Source organism: Rhinopithecus bieti, unplaced genomic scaffold, assembly GCF_001698545.2.
Source record: "Rhinopithecus bieti isolate Rb0 unplaced genomic scaffold, ASM169854v2 scaffold_41913, whole genome shotgun sequence".
NCBI lineage: Eukaryota > Metazoa > Chordata > Mammalia > Primates > Cercopithecidae > Rhinopithecus > Rhinopithecus bieti.
In genome coordinates, this window is record NW_016818964.1 from 8,362,910 (window position 1) to 8,388,554 (window position 25,645).

Below are 25,645 nucleotides of genomic sequence, written 5' to 3' on the forward strand. Positions count from 1 at the left end.
GGGGTGGTACGGTCCATCCGCGGGGTTTCCGACCCCGCCCGCAGCCGGCTCCCGGCGGTTCAAGTTTCTGCGCCCAGAGGACGCGGCCTTGGCCAATCCCAGGGCTACAGGGCGCTTTTAAAATGCAGGTACGACTGCGGGGAGGGGGACGGTGGGAAAGGTAGGGCCGGGCTTCCCTTAAAGGCGACGCGCAGAAATAGCAGTAGAGCCCCTCCCCGGCCCGCGTCCCCGCCCTCCTCCCTCTCCCCAGATAAACAAATACCCATGATCTGGGCTACGGCGCCCCTTCTCCCTCCCGGGGGCACCAGAGTTCAGGGCAGTCGGAGACTCAGCGAACAATAGGACTGTGACATGGGGGTCGCTCTTTCCCGCAGCTGGGCGGCTCTTTGTCCCCTTCCCTGCCCCCAGGCTCCTCCGCCCCTGTCCCCACCCGGGTCTCCTGCTGGGGCGCGCAGCAGGGCTGCGTCTCCCCTCCTAGCCTGGGGCTGAGCTAAGCGCTGGCGTCCGCGCCCCGGCAGGGCCAGGGCCTTGCCAGCCGCGTCCCGCAGCGCGGTCCGTACTCTCTGCCCCGATGGGGCGAGAGCGCCGGGAACCTGCCCCCTGCCCGGAGCGGCGCTCGGAGCCACGCTCCCCCTCCCCCCACTCGACCGCTAAGTCCCTGGGATTCGGGAGATAATCTGCAGTTTGCGGGGTGGAAACCACTGGGAAGGTGGGAAGGTCTCCCACAGGGGCCTGAACGCCGGGGTCCGGGGGCGCCAAGCCGGCCACAGAACTGCCCACCGGCGGCCCTTGCGGGACCCCCGTCCTTCCCACTGCCTGTAAGTCTGTCTCGTTATCCTCCAGTCTCCAAAGCACATTTACGGCGCGTCTACCGCCGGCAGGCGGGGTGGGGGGTGTCCCCTCCCCCGGAACCTGCAACGAGATCAAACCCGCGCACGCGACAGTGAGCGGCCCACTGCCAGGAGCGCGCGCCCGCGCAGCAGCTGATGCCCCGTTTACAGTTGCTACGCCATTCATTCAGCTGTGTACTCAGCGCCTACTCGCCGCGGGGCCTGCTCCAGCCCCGGGGGATTCTGCAGGGCACCGGACTGCCCTCTGCGAGGGACTTGGCGTCCTGGGAGCAGGATGGGGAGAAGACAGACGAGCTAGATCACGATAAAACTTGTCTTAAGTGCTATGCGGGGCATTAAGTCGAGCTGCTGTCGTAGAAAGCATAATCAGTTACTTTAGATCCAGCGGTCAGGGAGGTCGGGAGGCACATCTAAGCTGAAGTCTGATTGACAAGGTACAAAGATAAGGGGAAGGGCATTCCAGGCAGCGGGAACAGCCAGTGCCAAGGCCCTAGGGCTGGCCTGTTACGGGCCTGTTCCAAGGCCAGTGGGGCTGGGGGTTGGCCAGGGAAGAGGCGTGAGAGCTGAGGTCAGAGGTCAGAGGTTAGAGGGGCCAGATCATGTATGATTCCAAGGCAGCTGGGGAGGCAGTGGGGGTTTTAGCAGGGAAGCAACATGACCTCGTTTACCTTTTTAAGAGGCTCACCCTGACCCACATGTGGAGAAGAGATGGAGGGGAGTACACAGAGAGGTCCAGATTCAATATCTCGTCTCCCACCTGTTCGCCACTCTCTCCAGACAGATGCTCAGGAGAGGGTGGTGGGGAGAGGATGGGCTGAGCACAGCTTCCAAGGTTAAACCCAGGGATGCTGAGGGTCTCCCAGGATCTGCCCAAGTGAGCCAGCTCCTGAGGGGAGGGGACATCCTTCCCTCTGAGGCACTGCTCTGCTGGCCCAGCACAGCTCAGTTTGAGTTTAGAGAGGGAGGGGCTTTCAGCTTCTGCCTGGGGGAGCTGCAGGTCTGTCTTAACCCCCAGGAAGCCAGATTAACTTCAAGGAGCTCCTTGCAGGCTCCCTGCAGAATGAAGCCTGTGCAGAGTTGCTCCTGGGAGATTGAAGCGTAAACGTTGGATACACCATAGGAAAAACCCACCAGCTCACCAGGAAAGTTGCTGAGATAGCACTGTGCTTTGTGAGAACCCCCTCCCCATTCGTGCACAGCTCCAGGTGGTTCCTCGCGCCTGTTATCTCTGCCCCCTGATCCTCCAGAGCTAGCAGCTTCCGCTGAACTCCCAAGAAAAAAGAGAAGCCTCTATCTAGATGGGGTTTATTTGCGTCATCTACAGGCTGTGTGGACCAAGGACCAAGAGTTCCTCTGTGGAGTCTTGATGGCTTTGCTCACGTCCTCAGGGTAGAACAAAGACAAGGTGCTAGCGGTGGTGGTACTGGGTGGCTTGAGGGAAGGTCTCTTTGCTCCCCACATGAGGGCTGGGAATGCTTGGGCAAAACAGGATAGGACCAGAGGAGGAGAGAGGGCCCAGGGCTGAAACAGGGTCCTGAAGGAAAAGGGACTTCCAGGCCAGAGCCACCTCCCGGAGGGCCCATATAATAGGGTCCAGGAGTAGGTGCCATGCCCCTGGAGTACTCACAGCCCAACAGAACCAGGAGCCCAAAATGTCACGTGTTTTTTTTTTTTTTTTTTTTTTTTTTTTTTTTTTTTTTTTTTTGGTCTGAGACAGGGTCTCACTCTGTCTCCCAGGCTGGAGTGCAGTGCAGTGGCACTATCTTGGCTCAGTGCAACCTCAACCTCCAGGCTCAAGAGATCCTCCCACCTCAGCCTCCTGAGTAGCTGGGACCATAGGCACTATCATGCCTGGCTATTTTCTTTTTTCTTCTTTTTTTTTTTTCCATAGAGACAGGGTCTCACTCTGTTTGCCAGGCTGGTCTCAAACTCCTGCGCTCAAGCAATCCAATCCTCCTGCCTCAATGACTTTGCTTCTTAAGCCCCTTGGTCATGACAATTCTGCTTTGTTACAAAAACAGTAAAACTGGCCGGGCGCGGTGGTTCGCTCCTGTAATCCCAGCACTTTGGGAGGCCGAAGCGGGCAGATCACAAGGTCAGGAGATCAAGACCATCCTGGCTAACACGGTGAAACCCCGTCTCTACCAAAAATACAAAAAAATTAGCTGGGCGTGGTGGCAGGAACCTGTAGTCCCAGCTACTCGGGAGGCTGAGGCAGGAGAATGGCGTGAACCTGGGAGGCGGAGCTTGCAGTGAGCCGAGATCACACCACTGCACTCCAGCCCCTGGGCAACAGAGCGAGACTCCGTCTCAAAAAAAAAAAAAGAAAAGAAAAGAAAACAGTAAAACCAAATCATGGTGTACTAACACAGTCATACTCTAGGTGCCCAGGAAAAGTAGTTGTGAGTCTTTTAAAAATAAAGGTGCCCCACCAACATTCTACCCCTCTTTTTTAAAAGAATCTCCCAGGATATGTGTGTTCATTTGTGAGAGCCAGCAGGGGCTGAGAACCGGTACACTAACACGTAGTAGACACTAACACATGGTCGACAAAATACTCCAAAACCTAGGGCCCGTGGGGGGAGTGCTGGTACAAGCTGGTGACAAGCAGAGTGTACCCCTCACTCACAGGGGGAATGGGCTTTCTTACTCTTTTCTATGGTTGGGGCTCTGAACTCCATCCCCAGAGGCGGTACCATGTGGTGTTTGCTGAGTGAATGTCAAACCTCTCGGTGCATGACAGACTGAGTCTGAGGCCTTCATTTTGAAGGCGAGGAAAGACAGAGCCCCAGAAGGGAGATGCCTTTCCCAAGGTCACTTTCATTCATTAGCTCAGTGAACATAGAGGAAATCTATGAATATATATGCATTTATGCACAAACACATTTAAATGGGCATGTGTATACACATTGCAATGCATTGTGGTAAGTACTGCCAACGAGAATGGCCAGAACACATCATTATAGGAGCGTGCTCAGGCACTGGGAATGGCTTCCTAGAGGAGTTGAATCTTGAAGGAGTTTGTCATCTTGTGGAGTGGGGAGGAGGCTCCAGGTGGAGGAAGCAGTACAAGCAAAGGCCCAAAGGTGAGCAGGCGAGGGGTGTGGAGAGACATTATTACACCTTGCAGCTGGGGTATACAGGAGGGAACAGCAGGGTGGGGAAAGTCGGGAAGAGGTTGAGCGATGGAGCTGGGCAGAGGAGGGTTTTGTAAGCCTCAGAAGGAAGCTGGGCCCTTTCCCTGGGGCCTCTGATATCTAATAATAGCAATGACAACGACAATAACCAACAGCACCTGCCACTGATCCTGGACTCGGTATATGCCAATGATTCTAACCTGCCATCTTTTGAGGGTTATAATAAACCTATGAGAAGATGTCATTAGCCCTTCGAGGATTGAACATGGGTTCTTGTTGGCTTGGTTGTTTGCCTCCAAGAAGCTCAGATCATTGGGCGTGAACTTACAGGCAATGTTCAGAGGCTGTGGACGCCCAAGGACTCTGGTATGGCTAACAGAGTATGTGGTGGTAGCTTAATCTTTTTCAGGACAGTGAGGCAATGGTGGCTGACCAGGTCTGGGCCAGACTATGAGATATCATCCTGAAAGGCTGCCAGCAGCAAGTCAGGGTCCACTGAAAAGTGGTTAAGTGTCACTAATATGGACAATGTTGACTGGGCACTTTCTAGGTACCCAGCACTATGCTAGAGTTAGATTGTCTCACTGACTCCTTACTGATACGGTAAGAAACTTCTGTTCCCATTTTATAGAGTAAGAAATGGAGGCTTACCCAGGTTAAGTCACTTGCCCAGGGTCACGTGGCTAGCAAGTGGCGGAATCAGGATTTGAACCCAGGACCATCTGAGCTCCGGAGTGTATCTGACCCCACAGACTACTGTCTCCCACACCTCAGTTTCCTTTCTCAAAGAGGAGGAATGGGGTGGATGCTCTGCGATGTCTCTTCCGCTGTGACTCTGGTTCTGTGATGCTGGGTGTCAGCAAGGTGCCTGGACCCATGTTCACCACCCACTTTTTCCTCCTGCTTCAGACTTTGCCACATTGTGACCAAGGCTCTGTGAGTCTGATGCCTCTGGATGGCACCTGTGGTCAGAGCTCTCCAGCTATTTCTATTGATAGATCACTGCATGTCATTGTCATTAGCTCAGTCTCCCAGCAACTCCATCACTGTCTGGCTGGGTGACCCTAGACTAGTCCCTTGTCCTCTCAGAGCCCCAGTATTCTCATCCAAGCCCTCCCTGACAGAGCTAGTGTCAAGCACTTGGCAGGGCTCTTGCAAAGCTCTGGGGAGGGGAGCCATGCTTCCTTTCCCATCCTCTGCACCAGGACTGTCTTCCCATTTTCCAGAGGCAAACACTGAGGTCCAGTGAAACAAGGATTGTCCAGGAAACCCCATGCTTGTCCCTGGCAGACTGTGCTACAAAGGATTCTGGGTATAGCCCTGGACTGCCACCTTCTTCCTTCTGGGTGGGTCCAGCCCAGAATATGGAGATCCTCAAGAACACAGAGTTCAGAGGTCATGTGTCTCAACTCCCACATTTATAGATGGGAAAACTGCATGAAGCTGGGACTACCAGTTTCCCTACATGCTGGACCCCCAGGGGCAGCAGTGACAGGTCTAGGGCAGGATGGGTTCCTTCATCCCCACTGTTAACCAGTGTGCCAGGCAACTTTCTGGAGCTCAGGAAGTCCACACTGCACAGGACGGCTGCCTAGAACTGCTGATGTCGCAGGGCAAGGGTGAGGCTGAAGCCCAAAGGGCCTCATGTGTTGGCCAAAAGCCTCAAGTATCATCTGCTGGCAGTGGGGAGCCACAGAAAGGCTTAGAGCAGAGGAGAGATCTGGCCAGACTTGTGTGTGATTAGAAAGCACTCAACAGGAGGTCTGAGGAAAGATCCACTGAGACTAGCAGACAGTGTGAGAGGGCTTTAAGGCCAGGCAGGCCAGAGCCAGAGCCAAGTGGGAATGGAAGTAAAGAGATCGATGGGGGCTCTCAGCATCTGAACCCCTCCCTTTCCATGACTTCCCAACCAGAGCCATGGAAATTCTCCACCTGCCCCTTTAGCTGCTGACATCTCCTCACACCATCGCCTGATGGAGCAAGGCAAGAGGGAGGCTCAACATACTGGGGCTGGGATAGTAGAGCTGGCTATCGCCTCGATGCACTTAACATTATTCTTATGATGAACTGGTTCATATTAACAGAGAACACTGAGAAGCATATGCCTGGGAGCCCACCACCCAGACTGAATTATCACTACTTCTGCTTCTGATGCTCCTGCAGCCCCTCCTGGTCACAGGTCCCAGCCTTCCCCAACCCAAGGGTATCTAGGAATCTCAATGTTGTGTTGGTTATTCCTGTGCTTTCAGCTTACCATATTTCTCTAAGATCGTATTTAGACCAGGCACTGTGGCTCACACCTGTCATCCCAGCACTTTGGGAAGCCAAGGCAGGCAGATCACTTGAGGTCAGGAGTTCAAGATCAGCGTGGCCAATGTGGCAAAACCCCCGTCTCCACCGAAAATACAAAAATTAGCCAGGTGTGGTGGCAGGTGCCTGTAATCCCAGCTATTCAGGAGGCTGAGGCAGGAGAATCGCTTGAACCCAGGAGGCAGAGGTTGCAGTGAGCAGAGATGACACCACTGCACTCCAGCCTGGACAACAGAGCAAGACTCCATCACACACACACAGAAAAAGATAGTGTTTGATTTTGCATGCTTTTGAACTCTGTCTTCATGGTATGGTACTTCCTGTGTTCGTTTGCAGCATGCTTCTGTGCTCATTATGTTGGCACATGTGGCTGTAGTTCATTCATTTTCATAGCCATATAGCAAGGTTGCTCAACCTCAGCATGTTTGTGAGGGTCTATTCTGTGCATTGTAGGATATTCACCAGCAGCCCTGGCCTCCACCCATTTGATGGAACTAATACCCCTGTCCCCAGTTTTAAAAACTGAAAATATTTTCATACATTGCCGAATTGCCCTTGGCTAAGAACCACTGCTATCTTAGATCCACTGCATGCATATATTACCTTTACTTTTCTCCTGTTGAAGGACATTTGTTTCTAGTTTTGTTTGTTTCTTCGTTTGAGACTCTGTCACCCAGGCCAGAGTGCAATTGTTCAATCATGACTGACTGCAGCCTCAACCTCCTAGACTCACTCAAGTGATCCTCCTGCCTCAGCCTCCTGAGTAGCTTGTACTACAGGCTCTTACCACCTGAAAATTTTTTTTTTTTTTTTTTGAGATGGAGTCTCACTCTGTCACCCAGACTAGAGTGCAATGGCACTATCTCAGCTCACTGCAACCTCCGCCTCCGGGGTTCAAGTGATTCCCCTGCCTCAGCCTTCCGAGTAGCTGAGATTATAGGCGTCCACCACCACGCCCAGCTAATTTTTGGTAAAGACAGGGTTTCACCATGTTGGTCAGGTTGGTCTCGAACTCCTGACCTCAGGTGATCCACCCACCTCACCCTCCCAAAGTCCTGGGATTACAAATGTGAGCCACCATGGCTGGCCTTTTTTTTTTTTTTTAAAGAAAGATTGGTTCTATGTTGCCCAGGCTGATCTGGAACTTCTGGCCTGAAGTGATCCTCCTGCCTCAGCGTCCCAAAATGTTGGGATTTCAGGTGGGAGCCACCATGCCCAGCCTAGTTTTGGGGGGTTTTTTTGTTTTTTGGGTTTTTTTTTTTTTTTTTTTTTTTTGCTCCTACAAGCAATGCCCTGTGGACCCTCTTATACGTGTCCCAACGCACATGAGAATGAACTTTGCTCACATCTATACCAAGACAGAGAATGGCTGGGTCACACAGTACACACAGGTTGGCTAGACAGTGCCAAAGTGCTTTCCAAAGAGCTGGGGCTAATTCACACTCCTGCCAGAAGGATATGGGGTATGTGTTGCCCATCCTTGGTGATGTCTGGGGTTGTCACTCTGGTGGAAAGTCATGCTTGTACTTTCCTTAACCTGTTTTGTCTTTCTTGAGGCCCTGTATTAATTCATTCTCACCTGCTATAAAAATACCCAACACTGGGTAATTTACAAAGGAAAGAGGCTTGATCGACTCACAGTTCCACATGGCTGGGGAAGCCTCAGGAAACTTACCAATCACGGTGGCAGGAGAGAGAATGAGAGCCAAGCGATGGGGAGAGCCCCTTATAAAACCATCAGATCTCGTGAGAACTCACTGACTGTGAGGGAAACCGCCCCTATGATTCAACTATCTCCACCTGGTCCCACCCTTGACAGGTGGAGATTATTATAGTTCAAGGTGAGATGTGGGTGGGGACACACAGCCAAGCCTTATCAGGCTCTCAGAGCACGGGAGAAGCCCAGGCCAAATTTCATACTGGAGGTGCCCCATGTATTAGGAAGGAAACCCAGAAGAAGAAGAGGAAACAGCACAGCAGGTTTACTCACTTGGGATTTAATTGAAGTGTCTGTATTAATCAAAGTGATGCTTTCACAGGTACACAAATACAATGTAACATGATTTATGCTACTTATAAGATAATTACAGGGTTTACATCAAGTGACAAATTCCAGGCCCCAGACACATGGTCTTTCTTTGAGTCCAGCTGTGCACTTCTGTAACTGTTGCACCACTCTGCTGGGAGTGGTGAGGCCCAGGCCCACCCATGATATGGGGGTGTTTCTGCCTCCTCCCCAGCTGTGCCCTCCTGGAGGATTAAGCCTTATTTTTCTCTGGGACCCTCAGTGCCTGGCCCCAGGGGTGCCCTAGGGGAATCTGCAGCTGCACCCTCTGGGTCAGGTACCTCCAGCCCCCACAGCCTCTGGATGGCACACGTGCCAGGCCTTGGGTGCTGCCCTAGGCCTGAGGTCTACAACCCCACAAAGCCGCCCCACCTGGCCCTGCCCTGGCCTGCCTGCTGCAGAGATCTGAAACCAATCTCCTCCGGTGCCTGAATATTTCATGCAGTGAGGGTGGAATGAAAGTCGCAAAGACCTTAATTGTTAATGCGGGTTCTGCTGGCTGCAGGCCCAGCCCTCCCAGCCCCTCCTGTTTGATACAACAACAGCAGTAACAGTAATTCCTCCTGCACCCCAGGCCTTGTCTTGACCTGCCCTGGGTGAGGCTGAACTGAAATGAAGTTGTCTGAGGAGCCCCAGCTGGCCAGAGAGAAGTGGTGACACAAGTAACCACAACAACCAGACCAGGAGGCCCACTGTTCCCCAATGACAAACTTCTTTTTGTTTTTTATTTATTTATTTTGCTTTTTTAAAATAAGCCTTATAATTTTATTTTTGAAACTCCATGCATGTGTTTTTTTTTAATTAATTTTTTTTAGACAGAGTCTCACTCTGTCGCCCAGGCTGGAGTGCAGTGGTGCCATCTCGGCTCACCACAGCCTCGACCTCCTGGGTTCAAGCAATTCTCCCACCTCGACCTCCTGAATATCTGGGACTACAGCTGCATACCCACACCCCGCTAGTTTTTATATTGTTTGTAGAGGCTGGTCTGGAACTCCTGGGCTCAAGCGATCTGCCACTCAGCCTCCCCAAGTGCTGGAATTATAGGTGTGAGCCACGTCACCAGGCCTGAATGTGTTTTTAAATTTAAAGTTCCAGGCCAGGCACAGTGGCTCACTCCTGTAATGCCAGCACTTTGGGAGGCTGAGGTGAGCAGATCACTTGAGGTCAGGAGTTCGAGACCTGCCTGGGTAACATGGTGAAATCCCGTCTCGACTAAAAATACAAAAAAAAATTAGCCAGGCGCGGTGGTGCACGCCTGTAATCCCAGCTACTCAGGAGACTGAGGCAGGAGAATCACTTGAACCCAGGAAGGGGAGGTTGTAGTGAGCTGAGATCATGCCATTGCACTACAGCCTGGGCGACAGAGTGAGATTCCATCTCAAAAATAAATAAATAAAATAAAAATAAACTTAAAATTCCTAGCATAGAGCCTGGGAACTCAGTTAATGTTTGTTGAATGAGTGAATGATAAAGGAGGAAGCTGAGTTAAGTAGAAAAACCCTGGATGTAGAGTCTGTGTCTCTGGCCTGACCCTTACCAGCAAAGTGGCCCTAGGCAAAGCTGCACCTCCTCTCTGAGCCTCTGGATCAGGACCTAAAAACAGGACCATTTCATCCTCCTTGCAGGATGAGGAGATAGTCAAGTGACAGGAAAAGGAGGTGTGAACCCCAGGCCACACGGTGGGGTGGGAGGGGATGCTCTCCTCGGGAAAGGGTTAAGTCCTGTGGGTGCCCCGGAGCCCATGGTCTTCTGAGCGTCTGAAAACCGCACTGAAGAGCCAAGCCTTCTCTCAAGAGTAGCTCGCCCAGCTCAGCCCCAACACCAGGACACAGAACTCTGCAATGAGGATCTCAGCACCCTGAACTCACAGAGCCCCTGTGAGCAAACCAGAGCCCAAGAGGCAGCTAGCTGGTCAGGCTCTCGGAGCAAGGGCAGCAGGTCAGCCCTAGGACTCAGCCCTAGCCACCCTTAGAATCACCGAAAAGCATGTGAAATGCAGATGCTCAGGTCCCGCCCCAGACCAAGTCCATCAGAACCTTGGGAGACAGTGATTTAGCAGCCGAGCTGCTCTGGGCTACAGGAGGCACTTGTTGGCATCAGGCTGAGCTAGAAGGAGACACCCCCATTGCTGTGGGGGAACCCCCTCCCCAAGCATCTGACCTTAGAATCTTTCTCTAAGGTTATCCAGATTCCCCAAATGTGCTACTTCGAATGCATACGCCTAGTGACGTGGGAGGGGACGAGGGTTTCCGGAGGTCAGGATAGCGTTCACTTAATGCCCTGATTTTTTGTCCCATATCTCATGGGATAAAATGAAAGGAAAGAAAGTAATAAACATATGAAAAAAAAAAATCTGAGACTCATGGACACAAGTCTCCCCATAAATTTTGGCCAGCAGAGAAGTGGAAAAAAGACCATGTTGGGCACATTATTGTAAAACTTCACAACACCAGGGTTGAGAAAATCCTCAAACCATGGTGGGTAGAGTGCGGAGAAAAGGAATCAGAATAATGTTGACATTCTCAACAGCAAGTCCAGAAACTAGAAGGTCATGAAGTGATGTCTCAACATCCTGAAGGAAAACTATTTCAGTACCGATGCAGTCCAGTGGGAGGGTAGAGTGAGACATTTTCCAATTAAAAAAAAAAAGAAAGAAAAATTATTTCCCAGACACTCTTTCTCTAAAATTAGGAATTAAACCAAGAAATAAGACATGAAGGCCAGGCACAGTGGCTCACGCCTGTAATCCCAGCACTTTGGGAGGCCAAAGGGGGTGGATTGCTTGAGCCCAGGAGTTCAAGACTGGCCTGGGCAAGATAGGGGAAACCCTATCTCTAAAGAAAATGTAGAAACGTGGGCTTGGTGGTGCATGACTGTGCTGCCAGCTACTCAGGAGGCTGAGGTGAGAGGGTTACTCGACCCGGGAGGTTGAAACTGCAATGAGCTGCGATTGTGCAACTGCACCCCAGCCTCGGTGGCAGTGCCGAAAGAAAGAAAAGAAAAGAAAGGAAGGCAGTTAAAAGAAAAGAAGAAAGAAAGAGGGAAAGAGGAAAGGCAGAGAGGAAAGGAAGGAAGAAAGAGAAAAAAAGAGAGAGAGGAAAGAAAGAAAGGAAAGAAAGGAAGGAGGGAAGGAAGGAAGGAAGGAAGGAAGGAAGGAAGGAAGGAAGGAAGGAAGGAAAGAAAGAGAGAGAGAGAAAGAAAGAAAGAGAGAAAAAGAAAGAAAGAGGAAAGAAAGAAAGAAAGAAAGAAAGAAAGAAAGAAAGAAAGAAAGAAAGAAAGAAAGAAAGAAAGAAAGAAAGAAAAGAAAGGGAGGAAACGAAACAAGACATGCGATTCAGACACAGAGAAAGGGAGGCCCAGGGTGAGGGCTTTGCAGACAGAAGCAATCAGCGCAGATTAGAAAAGGAGGCTCCCAAGCTCATGGATTCCCTTGCTGGGGGTGCTTGGCTGTTTGGAGAGGAATATTAGAGCTCTGTCAAAGTTTGGTGAAAAGCCCAGAAAAAAACCAAGCAAGTCAAAACAAGGAGGCAATTATTAATCCCCAGGGAAACCCAGAAGTTGCACAAGGAAGGAAATCCAATCAGGCCATACCATGGCTCAGCTGGCCATAATGTTTATATAGAGTCACATGCTGCTTGGTCACATTTTGGTCAGGGTCACACACACCACGGTGGTCCCGTCAGATAATATTGTGTTCTTACTGTACCTTTTCTATGTTTAGACACACACATTCTTGCCATTGTGTTACAGTTCCTACAACATTCAGTACAGGCACATGCTGTACAGATTTGTAGCCTAGCGGCAATAGGCTAGACCATCTGGCCTGGGTGTGTAGTGGGCTATCCCATCTAGCATTGTATGCTCCATGACAATGATGACAGCACCTAATGACGCATTTCCCAAATCATATCCTTGTCGTTAAGTGATACGTGACTGTAGCGTAGCGTAATATGTAAACAATACTAATTTGACCAGAAATTACGGTGTAGCAATCTTGGGAGGATTGGCCTGTGTGGGGAGGGGTGGGGACGTAAGTGGCCTGAAGCCTCCTCATCGGTAAGAGAAAGGCAAGTGAGAGTGTCAGAAGCTGGAGAGCCAGTAAAGAACAGTACAAGTGTGTTATTTTCAAGTCTGGAGAAAAGTTGCAGAATCAAATATAGAGAAAAGTTGCCTCTGGGAACTAGGAATTGGGTAGAGAGAGATAACGCAGGGACTTTTTTTTTTTAAATAAGCTTTATAGTTTTATGTTTGAAACTCTGTGCATGTGTTTTTAAATTTAAAAAATAATAATAATAAGCCTATCATTGGACCTCTCCTTGCAAGAATGGAAGCTAGAGGACCGCAGAACGATCAGTTGCCTTTAAAATCTGGGGGAAAAGGATTTCCTGCCTGGATTTTATGCCCACAGGAAGGATCAACCTTGTAAACCTTGCAAAAATGCAAGGCCTCAAAATAAAATTTAAGTTTAAATAGAATATAACGACTGTGCACCTTCTAGGAAGCTTTGGTTGCACATGCTCCCATAGGAGCTGAGAACAACCAGGGGGTGTGCGATCACCCAGGAAGGAGGATCCTTCCCAGGGGGCAGAGAAGTGACCCCAGAGCAGAAGATGGGGAACTTAAGGCAAAACAGAGTAGATTACAGACTGTCAGAGCATTTGACAACACCAGCACTCAGTTTAGAGTAGATCAGATGAAAAATTAAGAAGAGACACATAATACCTTGCAAGTTATAAATAAATGCATTCACTCCAGGGCACACACAAACAAAACTGTACAAGAAACTGTCATTGACCACTTCCTGACTTTCATGGAATAATATTTACGCGATCATCATCATAAAACCCTTGACCAGCTATTAACTAAGAAATGCATAAAGCCCTCTAAAGAGGCTGAGGGAGGGGAGGCGGGAGTGGGAGGGTTTCAGAGAGCTGAAGCCTCATCTGTCACCATGAGAAAGCAACAGAAATGTCTAGAATTGAAAAATCAAGAAATAGCAACGTAAACATCTTATGAGAAATGTGGAGACTGCAAAGCCAGAAAGAACAACTAAATGTGGAAACTGGTTGCTCTGGGGAGTGGGGAAAGGGAGGGGTGGGGAACCATCTCATTTCCTTGCAAGCATCTTAGTGTTCCGTGATTGTTTTTAGCCTGAGTGCATGCATTATTTTATTTAAATATCAACATAATTTATTTAAATAGTGATAAAACCTAGCTCTGGGCTGTGGCGTGTGAAACAAGTAAGGAGGGCGAGGAATATTGCCTGATGGAAGCTCGCAGACCAGACCATCACCACCAGCAACACCCCAGGCCAGGGCCTGCCTGCTGGAGAAGGAAGCCTGGTCAGCCCCTCAGTTTCCCCAGTCATTTCCAGTTTGCAAAGCACTCTCTGGGCTGTTTCCTCCTCCCATCCTCCCAACAAGGCTGCAAGGTGGGCAGGGATGACTGTGCCCATTTTACCTGCAGAAACTGGGACTATTGGGCATGAGTTTGGAGGTCCATAGCAGATTTCTCCCATGGCAGGTGTGCCAGCGAAGGCAGGTGGAGGACCCACCCAAGAGAAAGGGACAGGCAGTCCCAGCTGGAATTTCAGAGCAAGGAGGCACCTTGCCTGGTCCAGGGGCTCCCAGCGGGGCAGCTACAAACCCTTCCCTTCACCGTACAATCTGTTCTTAGTCACACATCCCACCCTCAGTGTCTGTCAGAGGGAGCCCTTCAAAGCAGGTGGGGGTTGCCCTAGAGAGGGGACACCGCCAGCTACCAAAGAGGAAGCACTGGCACCAACCGGGGCTGCACAAGACTTGGCATCCTGGGAATCTCAGAGCTTTGTCCTGGAAGCCCATGGGAGAGCGGGTCTGGGAAGTGGCCGGGCTGCCTGGCGGACCCGTGGAAGGTCCACCCGGGCCTGAGGAGCACTAGACTGGTCCAATCCTAGAGAACGCTTGGAGATACTGAGTCCCGTTAGGAGGGACTCAGCCAAGGAGTGAAACGCCCAGCTCCCTGCGGGGCTCCACATTCAGGGCTTCTCTTTGCCTCATGGTTGCCAGGAGATGCATGAGCTTCACCTTCCAACTCCCCCTTGTAGCCTGATGTCCCTAAAGCCCACCTCTCCAGCCCTGACCTGTGCATACGGCCACTACCTGAGGTTCACTCTGGCCTCACCCAGCCGGCTGAAAACCTAACAGCATTGGCAAGGCCTCTGCCTGGCTTTTCCTTCTCTCAAAGATTCTCTGGAACTCAGCTCAGCTGCTTCCTTTGGGTGCCTCCTCTCCATGGGGCCCCTCCCAATGCCTAGGGCGGTGTGGGCACAGACACCCTAGGAACACTGCTGGCTCTCAGGGACGCAGGTAGAAAAGCAATGGGAGGGGTGCACATCTGGTGTTGGTGTGTGGGGCTGGCCAGTGCACCTTGGAGCTCACTCCTCTCTGCAGAGCCCGGACCAGGGCCCGGCCCGGCAGGAGGAGCATGGAGAAGGCTTGCAGAAACATCATGCCAGGCCTGGGCACAGCTCTGGGCACTGGGATGTTCTCAAAGCAGCCTATGTGGCCTGGGGACTGGGGAGGGTGAGAGGGAGACAGGAGCTGTGTAATTTGCAATTGGTGGCAGTTCCTCACGGAGCCTCACCGTGATCTCACTATCCCTCCCGGAACCCTGGGGACTGGCCCTGGTGCTGGGTCCATTTTACAGATGCCACAACTAAGACTTAGAGTTGGCTGGGCACGGTGGCTCACGCCTATAATCCCAGCACCTTGGGAGGCTGAGGTGGGCAGATCACGAGGTCAGGAGTTCAAGACCAGCCTGGCCAACATAGTGAAACCCCGTCTCTACTAAAAATACAAAAAATTAGCCGGGTGTGGTGGTGGGCATCTGTAATCCCAGCTACTTGGGAGGCTGAGGCAGGAGAATTGCTTGAACCTGGGAGGCAGAGGTTGCAGTGAGCCGAGATCGCATCATTGCACTCCAGCTGGGGCTACAGTGCAAGACTCCATCTAAAAATATATATATATATACACACACACACATATATATACACATACATATATATACATACACATACATATATATACACATACATATATATATATATTTAGAGTTTAAATAAATGCATCCTTGAAGCTGCAATGTAAGCAGGGGTTCACACCTGCGTGATGATAAGACTCAGTGGGATACTTGCTAGGTCCCCTACCTGGAGATGGGAGTCACCACCTCTGAACTGGTCTATTTGCCAGTGTCAGGGTAGGGATCAGGCTGGGATGTCAAAGTTCAGGAACCCTTGAGTGCTAAGCCAGGACCTCCGAGCCCCCTGCCCCCCATCCTCCCCATTTGCCCTGTTTCACAGCCAGGTGATATTTATCCCAGCCATGGTTCGTGGCTGTTCCCACTGCTGGGCGCTGGTTCTATTATACAGAACTCCTATGGGAACGTGTTTGTGCACAGCTTTGCTTTCCTGTTGGATTGTTTCCTTGGGGTAAGTTCCCAGAAGTGGGATTCCTGAGTGGAAGGAGGGATACTTTCCCACCCCTAATCCACATCCTTAACAGAGGCTGGCCCCAGGATGAGGATCCGGCCTTTCTCTGGCTTCAAGGAGGGGCAGCCGGCAATCCCCGCGTGGCACTTCCGGAGGAAAATGACAGACCTTTCCCTTTCCTGTAAGAGCTAATTACCAGCTGGATGATGCGTTCACGGCTGTCAGGGCAATGAGGACCCAGGTGACTCAATGCCGTCTTTCTTGGACCTGCCTGGATTGCTCAGCCAGCCAGTGATGGATTTTTCTCTGTGGAGGTCACAGGAAACAAGAAAAGCATCCCTCAGCTCCCCAGGGAGTCAGGTCTGTCAGCAGCTTTGGGAGAGGGCAGAAAGAAGGCCTTGAAATCCAGTGGGCAGATAATCTCTCTGCCCTTCCAGACAACAAAGAGCTTCTGGCCCCTGGCCCCTCCAACCTGCCGGACAGGAATGGCTGGCTGAGGGTCCGGGAACCCCTGCCCTGACCTGGGCCTCTTGCAGGGAGTGCCCTCCCCCTTTTTCTCCCTCCCCATCCCAGCACCCCCACATCCAGGTCAGAGTCCCTGGCTAGATCCAGACTCTGAGGGGCAAGAGAAGAGGGGTGTCCAGGCTCCTCCTTAAGGAAGCCCCTTCTTCCCCCAAGGGGGGCCGAGGGCAGGTATCAGCCCTTCCCAGCTGTCACCACTCAGGTGCGGGGTGGGGGGGTCAGGAGCAGTGAGGGAAAGGGGGACAGGGGCCGCTGTGGGAGGGTCACTTGTGGGCAGTGGCCTACCAGCTTCCCACAGGAAGGAGGGGTCTCGGCTTCCCAGGGCTCTGGCCGGCTGCCTGAGCACAAGGGTCACTCTCCCTCTGCCTGCAGAACATAGGCAGGCCAGGCCTCTGGGCAGGGCCCATCTCTGGAGCTCTCTAGCCCGTTTCCCTCTGGGGACACCCTCTGAAAGAACAGCAGAGTCAGACCTGGAGGCTGGCCCCGCCCCTGCCGCCAGCTCACTTCCCCACAAGAGTGCGGATTCTCCGAAGGCAGGTCTGGGGTCTGCCCTGTCCCAGGTTCAACATAGTGAGTTCCCTGTCCCTAGAGGTGAACAAGCTAAGAGAGCATGGCCATCTTGCAGAGGTATAGAGGGAGTGCTTGCTGTGAGTACCCACCCTAGGTCACCATCTGACCACGATTTGCCCTACTCTTTATGTTACGCCCACTTTTCTTTTTTTGAGACAGGGTCTTGTTCTGTTGCTCAGACTGGAGTGCAGTGGTGCAATCTCAGTACACTGTAATCTCAACCTCCCTGGATCAAACCAACCTCCCACCTCAGCCTCTCAAGTAGCTGGGACTACAGGCAGGTACCACCATGCCTAGCTAATTTTTGTATTTTTTTGTAGAGATGGAGTCTCACCATGTTGCCCAGGCTGGTCTTGAACTCCTGGGCTCAAGTGATAGTTCATCGCAGGCACAGAAGGCCGCCCTCTGTCCTCACCACCCCACCTCTGCTGTCCAGCTGGCGAAGGCCCTCGCTGATCTTGAGGCAACTGGGATGCCTGTTCCTCGGTGGGACTGGGGGATTTTCTGTGGGTTACACCAACCCCAGCTATTGTGGGTGGGCACTGGAGCCTCACAGGCTCTGCTGAGTTAGCCCCATCCTGGTGCAGGGGAACTGGCTGATTCCTCCCAAGGACTCGCCCAGGTCAGGACACCCATCCAGGACCCACTGACCACAGATGTTTTTAGAGAACTTCCTGCGGGCAGGCCCAGCAAACAGATCTCTCCATCTCAACCTCAGAGGATTCCCTTTTTTTGAGACACAGTCTTGCTCTGTCGTCCAGGCTGGAGTGCAGTGATGCGATCTTGGCTCACTGCAACCTCTGCCTCCCGGGTTCAAGCAATTCTCCTGCCTCAGCCTCCCAAGTAGCTGGGACCACAGGTGCCTGCCACCACGCCTGGCTAATTTTTTGTATTTTTAGTAGAGACTGGGTTTCACCGTGTTAACCAGGATAGTCTCTATCTCCTGACCTTGTGATCTGCCCACCTTGGCCTCCCAAAGTGCTAGGATTATAGGCGTAAGCCACCGGGCCTGGCCAAAGATTCACTTTTTAAACACAATTTCAGGAGGCAGGGGGAAAATAGGACCTTGCCATCAACTTGTCAGTTTGTGCAATTGACCTGTTGCACCTGAAAGCAGGCTATTCTTGTTCTCCCTGTTCAATTCCCTTCTGTTGGTTTCAGTCTCTGGTTCCACCTTCTGAGGTTTCTGGAAATGTAACGTTCTCATGGGACATTGCCTTTGGCACACCTGATAAGCTCTAATGGCTCCATCCAGACTTGATTGAAACAGGCAGGGATGAAGGCAGAGATCTGTGGCCCACCCTTAGAGACCCTCTCACTCTAGGTTGCACTGATTTACAGAGTGTCACCCCTGGGGTGCTCTGTCCAGGGAGTCGTGGCGTCTCCTCATTGCCCTGCTCTCCAGCCCACAATTTCCATCCTGCTCAAATGACAGCATGAAGAGCTTGCTCCCTGACAACTGTCATCTGTCACATGGCTGTGTGACATGGTGCTGTTTTTGCCACCAATGCCCTATCCTTCTTCCTCACCTGACTGACTCATGCCAGGACACAGCTTTATGAAATTCTTTCCCATGATCCCCCCAACCTGTCTGGCTCCCACCAAATCCCAGGGTCCCCAGTTATGGTAGCAACATCCTGTGCTGGCCCTGTCTGCCTACCTGCTCGGCCACCCTTTCCACTGAGGGGTCCTGAGTTCCCCACAACCCAGCCCAGGGTGGAGCCCCTGCAGAGGCAGCACCGTGCTGTTGAAAGAGCCCAGGCCTGGGATTAGCCAGGCTTGGGCAAATGGTTTAACCTCTCTGAGCTTCAATTTCCTCATTTGTAAAATGGGATGGTCACCACATTAAAGAGCGCTAGTGAGGATCACAGGCCAAGAGCATAAAGCACTCAACATGCTGTGAACTGAACGAACGACAGCTTCCATCCCTGTCATCAATTTCATAGCCTACCTGGGAGTTAAGACAGAGGCAGTGCAAAGTGCTGTAAACAAGACCCATGTGCTATGGAACTGCCAGGAAGGGTGGCAATTCTGAATGGGGAGCTGGGAAGGTGTCACTGCAGAGACGCGTGTGCTGAGCCTGAAAGGAGGCTCCCATTCCTGCAGGCGGCAGAGCTGGGGAAGAGCATCCTAGGAAGACAGCCATGCACACATGTGCATGCCAGCACAGGCTTTTATCCTTTTAATGGTGTATGTGATTTAATAGGGGTGTAACGGTGCCTGGGAGCTGCCTTAGCAGTTTTGAATGCCTATTACCCTTTAAGGCTGGCTCTGAGAGAGCCACAATTTCTTGAGGTATGAGTCCACAGAAATCACTCTCCATTAGCATGAGATTATGAAAAGAACTCAGCCCGGGAGAATTCTGGTGAGTTTTGGGAAGTGGTGCAGTTGAGATGACAATAGACACTTTTTTTTTTTTTTTCGGGCAGAGTCTTGCCCTGTCCCCCAGGCTGGAGTGCAGTGGTATGATCACAGCTCACTGTAGCCTCAGCCTCCTGGGCTGTGATCCTCCCACTTCAGCCTCCCAAGCAGTTGGGACTACAAGAGTGCACCACCACACCTGGTTGATTTTTTTGTTTTCTGAAGAGACAGGATATTGCTATGTTGCCCAGGCTGGTCTGTAAATCCTGGTCTCAAGCAACCCTCCAGCCTCGGCCTCCCAAAGTGCTGGGATTACAAATGCGAACCACCACACCTGGCCCTGAAAGACTCTTGAAGGAAGAGGACGCAGAGGCTCCTGCCTGCAGCAAGCAGCACCGGACTCCCCTCCCGGGGCTGCTGTGCCTGTGATTTGAGGAGCTCAGAGATCTTTTCCCAGCAGCCCCGCCAGTGCCGGCCCGACAAGCTGCCTACAATTCCATCATCACTCATCCTAAAATGTAATATTTTGTCTAGGAGAGGGAACACTTTGCTTTATTATTGAGGGAAAAGGAAGATGGAAACTTACTTTACTTGAGTACCTACTATATGCCAAGCACGAAATGGGCACCTCTCACATTGCCTTTGAGCCCACAAGGCAGCCAGGCCAGACAGGGGAGCTACTCACGCCTTCAGGTGAGAAAATGGAAACTCAGAAGGGGCTGAGGCTTGCCAAGAGCTTGGCAGACCAGAGTGGGAACCAGAGCTGACTCTCCACCCTCGCTTCGGCCACGGCACTCGGCCACTTCTCCTCTTCCCTGGCTGTGGCTCCCCTGGAGCATGGGATGAGATAAAGCAGGGTTTTGGGGCACTCGGGCCTGGGTTCAGGGGCAGACCTGTTGCCAATCAGCTCTGTGGCCTGAGCAGTCGCATCTCGGGTGTGTCTTCATCTGTGGATGGGCCAGCAGCAGCACTGGCCCCACGGGGTTGTGGTGGGGACAGAAGGAACTACAAAGTCCATGACACAGCACCTGGGCCAGGGCTCAGGAAGGGGCAAGACTGTGCTGTCTTCTTACCAGCTCCCACATGGTCAGGCATTTACAGCCCCAGCTCCCAACCCAGGCACACCTCACCCCTTCTCTGACCTTGACAGCAGCAGGCGTGGGATCCAGCTCCCTCTCCCCCACGTCTCCATCCTGGAGGATCTGAGGCAGAGCAGGCAGCGGCCCAAGCAGTTGGCCTGTGAGTGAGTGTGAGTTTGTTTTTGGGGCCAGGCAGCCTCTGCAGGCCACCGACGCCTTCTGCCTCCTCCCTGCACCACTCCCAGCAACCATGATTCTCCACTCTCTTTTCCCCAGGAACCTACTTCAGGGAACCACAGAGGCCAAATTCAGAATCCCTACTTGAACCACTGACCTTTTGCCCTCTCCAAGGCCGGAAGCAAGCCCTTGCCTGCTGCACGCCTCAGTTGCCCCGTCTGTAAAGTGGGCAGCCCATCAAATTCACATCTCCCTGGCTGAGAGTCATCTGGAGAAATAATGAGTATGTGACCTAATGAAAATTGCACGGTGCCTGCCAAGCAAAGTGGGTAAGCCACTGGCCCAGCACTGTCATTACAGGAAGTGAAGCAGCGTGTGGGCTGATGACTGGCGAGGGGTGCCGGAACCTTTCATCATGGGTTCCCTTGAGAGGCCAGGTAGGTCAGCTTTAAAAACACACAGTGCTGCGGGGCCTGCCTTCCTGTGGCTTCCAGGCCAGGTTGTCCAGAACTCTGCCTGTGTAGCCCCACCCTCTGGAAGCAGGAACCAATGCACCTGAGCAGCCTCCTCCCATCTGCAGAGGAGGAAGCTAAGGTGTAGGGGGGGGTCAAGGTACTGGCCTAAAGTCCCACAGCCAAGGGGTGGCTGGGAGGTGCAGCCAGGTCTGCCTGGCACAGAGTCTGGTCTCCTGACCACGACGCCAAGCTGGTTATTACCGTCACCACAATAGAATACTAATAATAGTTGTCATAATTATTATTATTGTGGAGGGCTGTTCTCCAGGCAGGCAGGTCTGGGTTGCTGCGTCACTGGGGACAGATGGCTGGCTAGTGCCCACAATGAGGCAGGGTCCTGTCCCAACCAGCACTAGGAGAATGCTGGAGACAGGAGGCTGAGCCCATCCTGCAGCCTGGGTCAGCTGCCTGGGGCCTCACCTCACCCTCCATCCAATGCTGGGCGCGGGCGGCCTCTCGAATGCCCATCTGCCCTGGAGGGCTCTGGTGATGGATACGGTGGAGATTCATTGATATGAACATTAAACATTCAACCAGAGGCACTCACCACTTTTATAAAACACAGTCCCCCATGCCAGCCAAGAACCCTGAGTTTCAAAGGCTCCTGCTCTTGCCGGTGAAAGGCTCCTGCATGGACCCTGGATTTGGGCTGCCAGAGCCCAAAGCCTAGTGCTTGTGCCCACTCCTTGTGTGACCTTGGGCAAGACTCCCCACAAGTTGCTCTGTTTGCCCATCTGCATGATGGTGCAAAATTCAAAGTCGTTGTGAGGATGAAGTGAGCTAGTCCTGTATCTGGCCCACATCCATGCTCAATGAATGCCTGCATTGCTATCCTGTCAGGTGGGTGCAGCCAGAGGAGTGGTCGGCCTGATGCTGGAGGAGTCACTGAGAGATGACTGTAGACTGACTTTGACTCTATGAGAATGGGTGGCCTCTCATGTAGTCAATGTGTGGCTGCTGTGGCTGTGACATTCCCATGACCCTAGCAGGCATCTACTATGGGCTGGTGAAACCAGAGAGCTTGCTGGCCATGGGGATACAGGTGTGTGTGTGTGTGTGTGTGTGTCTATGCATGTGCGATCCTCAGGGCTCTGAGACCGCAGGGAGCCTGCAAAACAGGTTCCCGGCTTCCCTGTTCCCATCAGGATTCCAGCTGGATCTTGTTCTGCTCCGTCCTGCCAGCCCCGACTATGGGAAAGATGTGGAAACTGCTCCGGACCCATTCCTGGCCTGCAGGACATGGCCCATCCAGCTACCCCCACTCTGGGCTTGGAGGCCAAGGCCACAGCCTGGAGATCAGGGAGTTCAGTGCCTACGTCAGCCCCAAGCTGGCCCTGTGAGTTCCCAACAGGATGGGTGCCCAAACTGCAGTTTGCCTGAAAGGGATGGCTCCGTAGACACAGGCCTGAGAAGGGCTGGGGTAATTTCTTTCTGCTCTCTGAGGCAGTATTCTAGGTCCTGGGGATCTGGGGCATGACCAGGATTCCTCTCTCCCTGATGTCTGCCCTGCATACTCTATGCCTAGGTGACACAACATAGGATTCAGGGGCTACAGTGCCCAGCTCAGGCCTTCTGAAAGCTGGGCCTGCAGACTCCTCTGCGCTCCCCTCTTCTGGCTCCCTGAATCTGTTCCTCCTCCCTTGAAGCATCCCAGCCACCCTGCAGAGCCTGATGCAGGGCTTACCCCTGGGGGAATATTGGGGAAGTGAAGGAAGAGAGTGATACATCACTGAATGGCTCAGGATAGGGAATGCACCAGGGACTGTGCATGACATGGAGTTAGTGCTCACCAGGACACTTGAACCTGAGTCTGTCAGAGCCCAGAGCCAGAGCTCTCACTCACAATGTCACACCACCCCTTTCATCCATCCATCTGTCCAGCTATCCATCCACACACCTACCCATCCATCCACCTATCTATCCCTCTATCCATTCATCTACTCTTCCATCTTCCTATCCATCCATCCACCCACACATCCACCCATCCATCCTCCCACACATCCATCCATCCATCCACCCACACATCCACCCATCCATCCTCCCACACATCCATCCATCCATCCACCCATCCATCCACCCGTCCATCCACCCACACACCCATCCATCCATCCCACCCACACATCATCCATCCATCACCCACCACATCCCATCCATCCATCAGCCCTACACATCGCATCCATCCATCCACCCACCACATCCATCCATCACCACACATCGCATCCATCCATCCACCACACATCCATCCCATCCACACCACATCCATCCATCCATCCACCCACACATCACACCCATCCTCCACCACACATCCACCCATCCATCCACCCACACATCCACCCATCCATCCACCCACACAATCCACCATCCCATCTCCCACGACCATCCACCCATCCATCCACCCACACAGTCCACCCATCCCCACACCCACACATTCCGACCATCCATCCACCCAACATCCACCTGCTCCATCGCACCCACCACAACTCCACCCATCCATCCACGCCACACTATCATCCATCATCCACACACAGTCCACCATCCATCCACCCCCAATCACCCATCCATCCTCCCACACATCCACCCATCCTCCTCCCACAGCCATCGACCCATCCATACCCCACACATCACCCCTCCATCCACCACCACATCCACCCATCCACGCTGCCCACACATCCACCCAATCCATCCCTCCCACCACATCCATCCTCCATCCACCACGATCATCCATCCATCCACGGCCACCCTTAACATCCATTCTTCTCCATCCATCCACCACTACACATCCTTACTCCATCCATTCACCACACATTCCCATCCATCCATCACCCACACATCCATCATTCATCCTCCCACACGATCCATCCCATCCATCCACCCACACATCCAGATCCATCCATCCACCCACAACATCCATCCATCATCCTCCCACCACATCCATCCATCCATCCTCCCAACATCATCCAGTCATCCACCCACACATCCATCCTCCATCCACCACACATCATCCATCCATCACCCACACATCCATCATCCAATCCACCCACACATTCCAATCGCATCCCATCCACCCACCACATCCATCCATCCACCCACACCCATCCATCCACCCACACATCCATCCATCCATCCACCCACACATCCATCCATCCATCCATCCACTCACCCACCTACCTACCCATCCATCCATTCACATATTTGTCCCTCTGTCCATCCATCTACTCTTCCATCTTCCCATCCATGTATCCATCCGTCTGCCCATCCATCCATGTGCCCATCCATCCATCCATCCATCCATCCATCCAACCATCCATCCATCTGTCCATCCATCTGCCCATCTACCTGCCCATCCATCTGTCCATCTATCCATCCATCCTTCTTTACATTTCTTCATTCAGTACCCATCTCCTAAGCCCCTAGTGGATGCCAGGTTCTGTGCCAGGTGCCAGGGTGCCAGAGATGAATGAGTAGAGGTCCTGATACTCATTCAGGCTGGAGAGACAAGTCTGGGCATTGTTTCAGTGGAGCATGGGATAACAAACGCTCTGGAAGTTCAGCCCAGGAAGCTGGGGCAACTGCAAGAGGCAGAAAAGTGTTGCTGAAGTCCAGGTAATCTGGGCTTGGTCAGAGAACACACTGAGTTGGGGAGCGCATTGGAACAGGCCTTGAGAGCTAGAAAGGAAGTCACCAGGCAAAAAAGGGGACTGTCCATGTCAGCCCAGACAGAGGCAGGTGCACACACAAATGCAGGATGGGAAAGGTACATTTGGGGATGACAAATGGACAGAGCAGAGTCAGCATGGTCAGGATGGGCTGGGAGGAGAGGGCAGGAGAGGCCCCCGGGGAGGAAGGGCTGGAATGCCTGGTCAAGGGTCTGCACCTGATTCTTTTTATTTTATTTTATTTTAATGCTGAGATGAGTTAAGGCTTTGGGGGACTGTTGGGAGTCTGCACCTGATTCTTTAGGTAGTGGAAGGGGCGGCTGTTAGGCAGGGAAGATGCATGATCAGTTTGGCAGTCCTAGAGGTGGATGGATTGGAGGTGGCAGGCCATGAGGGACTGCTGTGATGGGCCAGACGACCAGTGCTGGTGGGAGGACCGAGGCCCAGAGAGAGGCAAGACCTGCCAAAGTCCTACAGTGAGTGCTCCCAGGCAGGTGGGAGCTCAGGGCCCCAGGTAGCATGGCAAAGGGCCCAGGTGCTGCGGCCATGGGACTGGATGGGGCAGGTGTGCTGTGGCTTTGTGTGGGGGCAGTCTCTTCCTTTCTGTCCTCTCTGAATGAAAACAACACCAATGGCCGGGGGTGGCGGCTCATACCTGTCATCCCAGCACTTTGTGAGGCCAAGGCGGGTGAATCACCTGAGGTCAGGAGTTGGAGACCAGCCTGACCAACAGGGTGAAACCCCATCTCTACTAAAAATACAAAAAATTAGCCAGGCCTGGTGGTAATCCCAGCCAGCTGGTAATCCCAGCTACTCGAGAGGCTGAAGCAGGAGAATCGCTTGAATCGAGAGGCAGAGGTTGCAGTGAATTGAGATCGTGTCATTGCACTCCAGCCTGGGCAACAAGAGTGAAACTCCGACTCAAAAATAAAAG

The 25,645-nt window shown here is 52.5% G+C and overlaps 1 long non-coding RNA gene across 1 annotated transcript; it reads left to right on the forward strand.

Moving 5' to 3' along the window:
- Positions 1–24: 24 nt before the first annotated feature.
- Positions 25–25,645, forward strand: LOC108519167 (uncharacterized). Its single transcript, XR_001882548.1, has 4 exons — positions 25–128; positions 20,640–20,977; positions 22,201–22,391; positions 25,606–25,645. It is a non-coding gene; the product is annotated as an uncharacterized LOC108519167 (long non-coding RNA).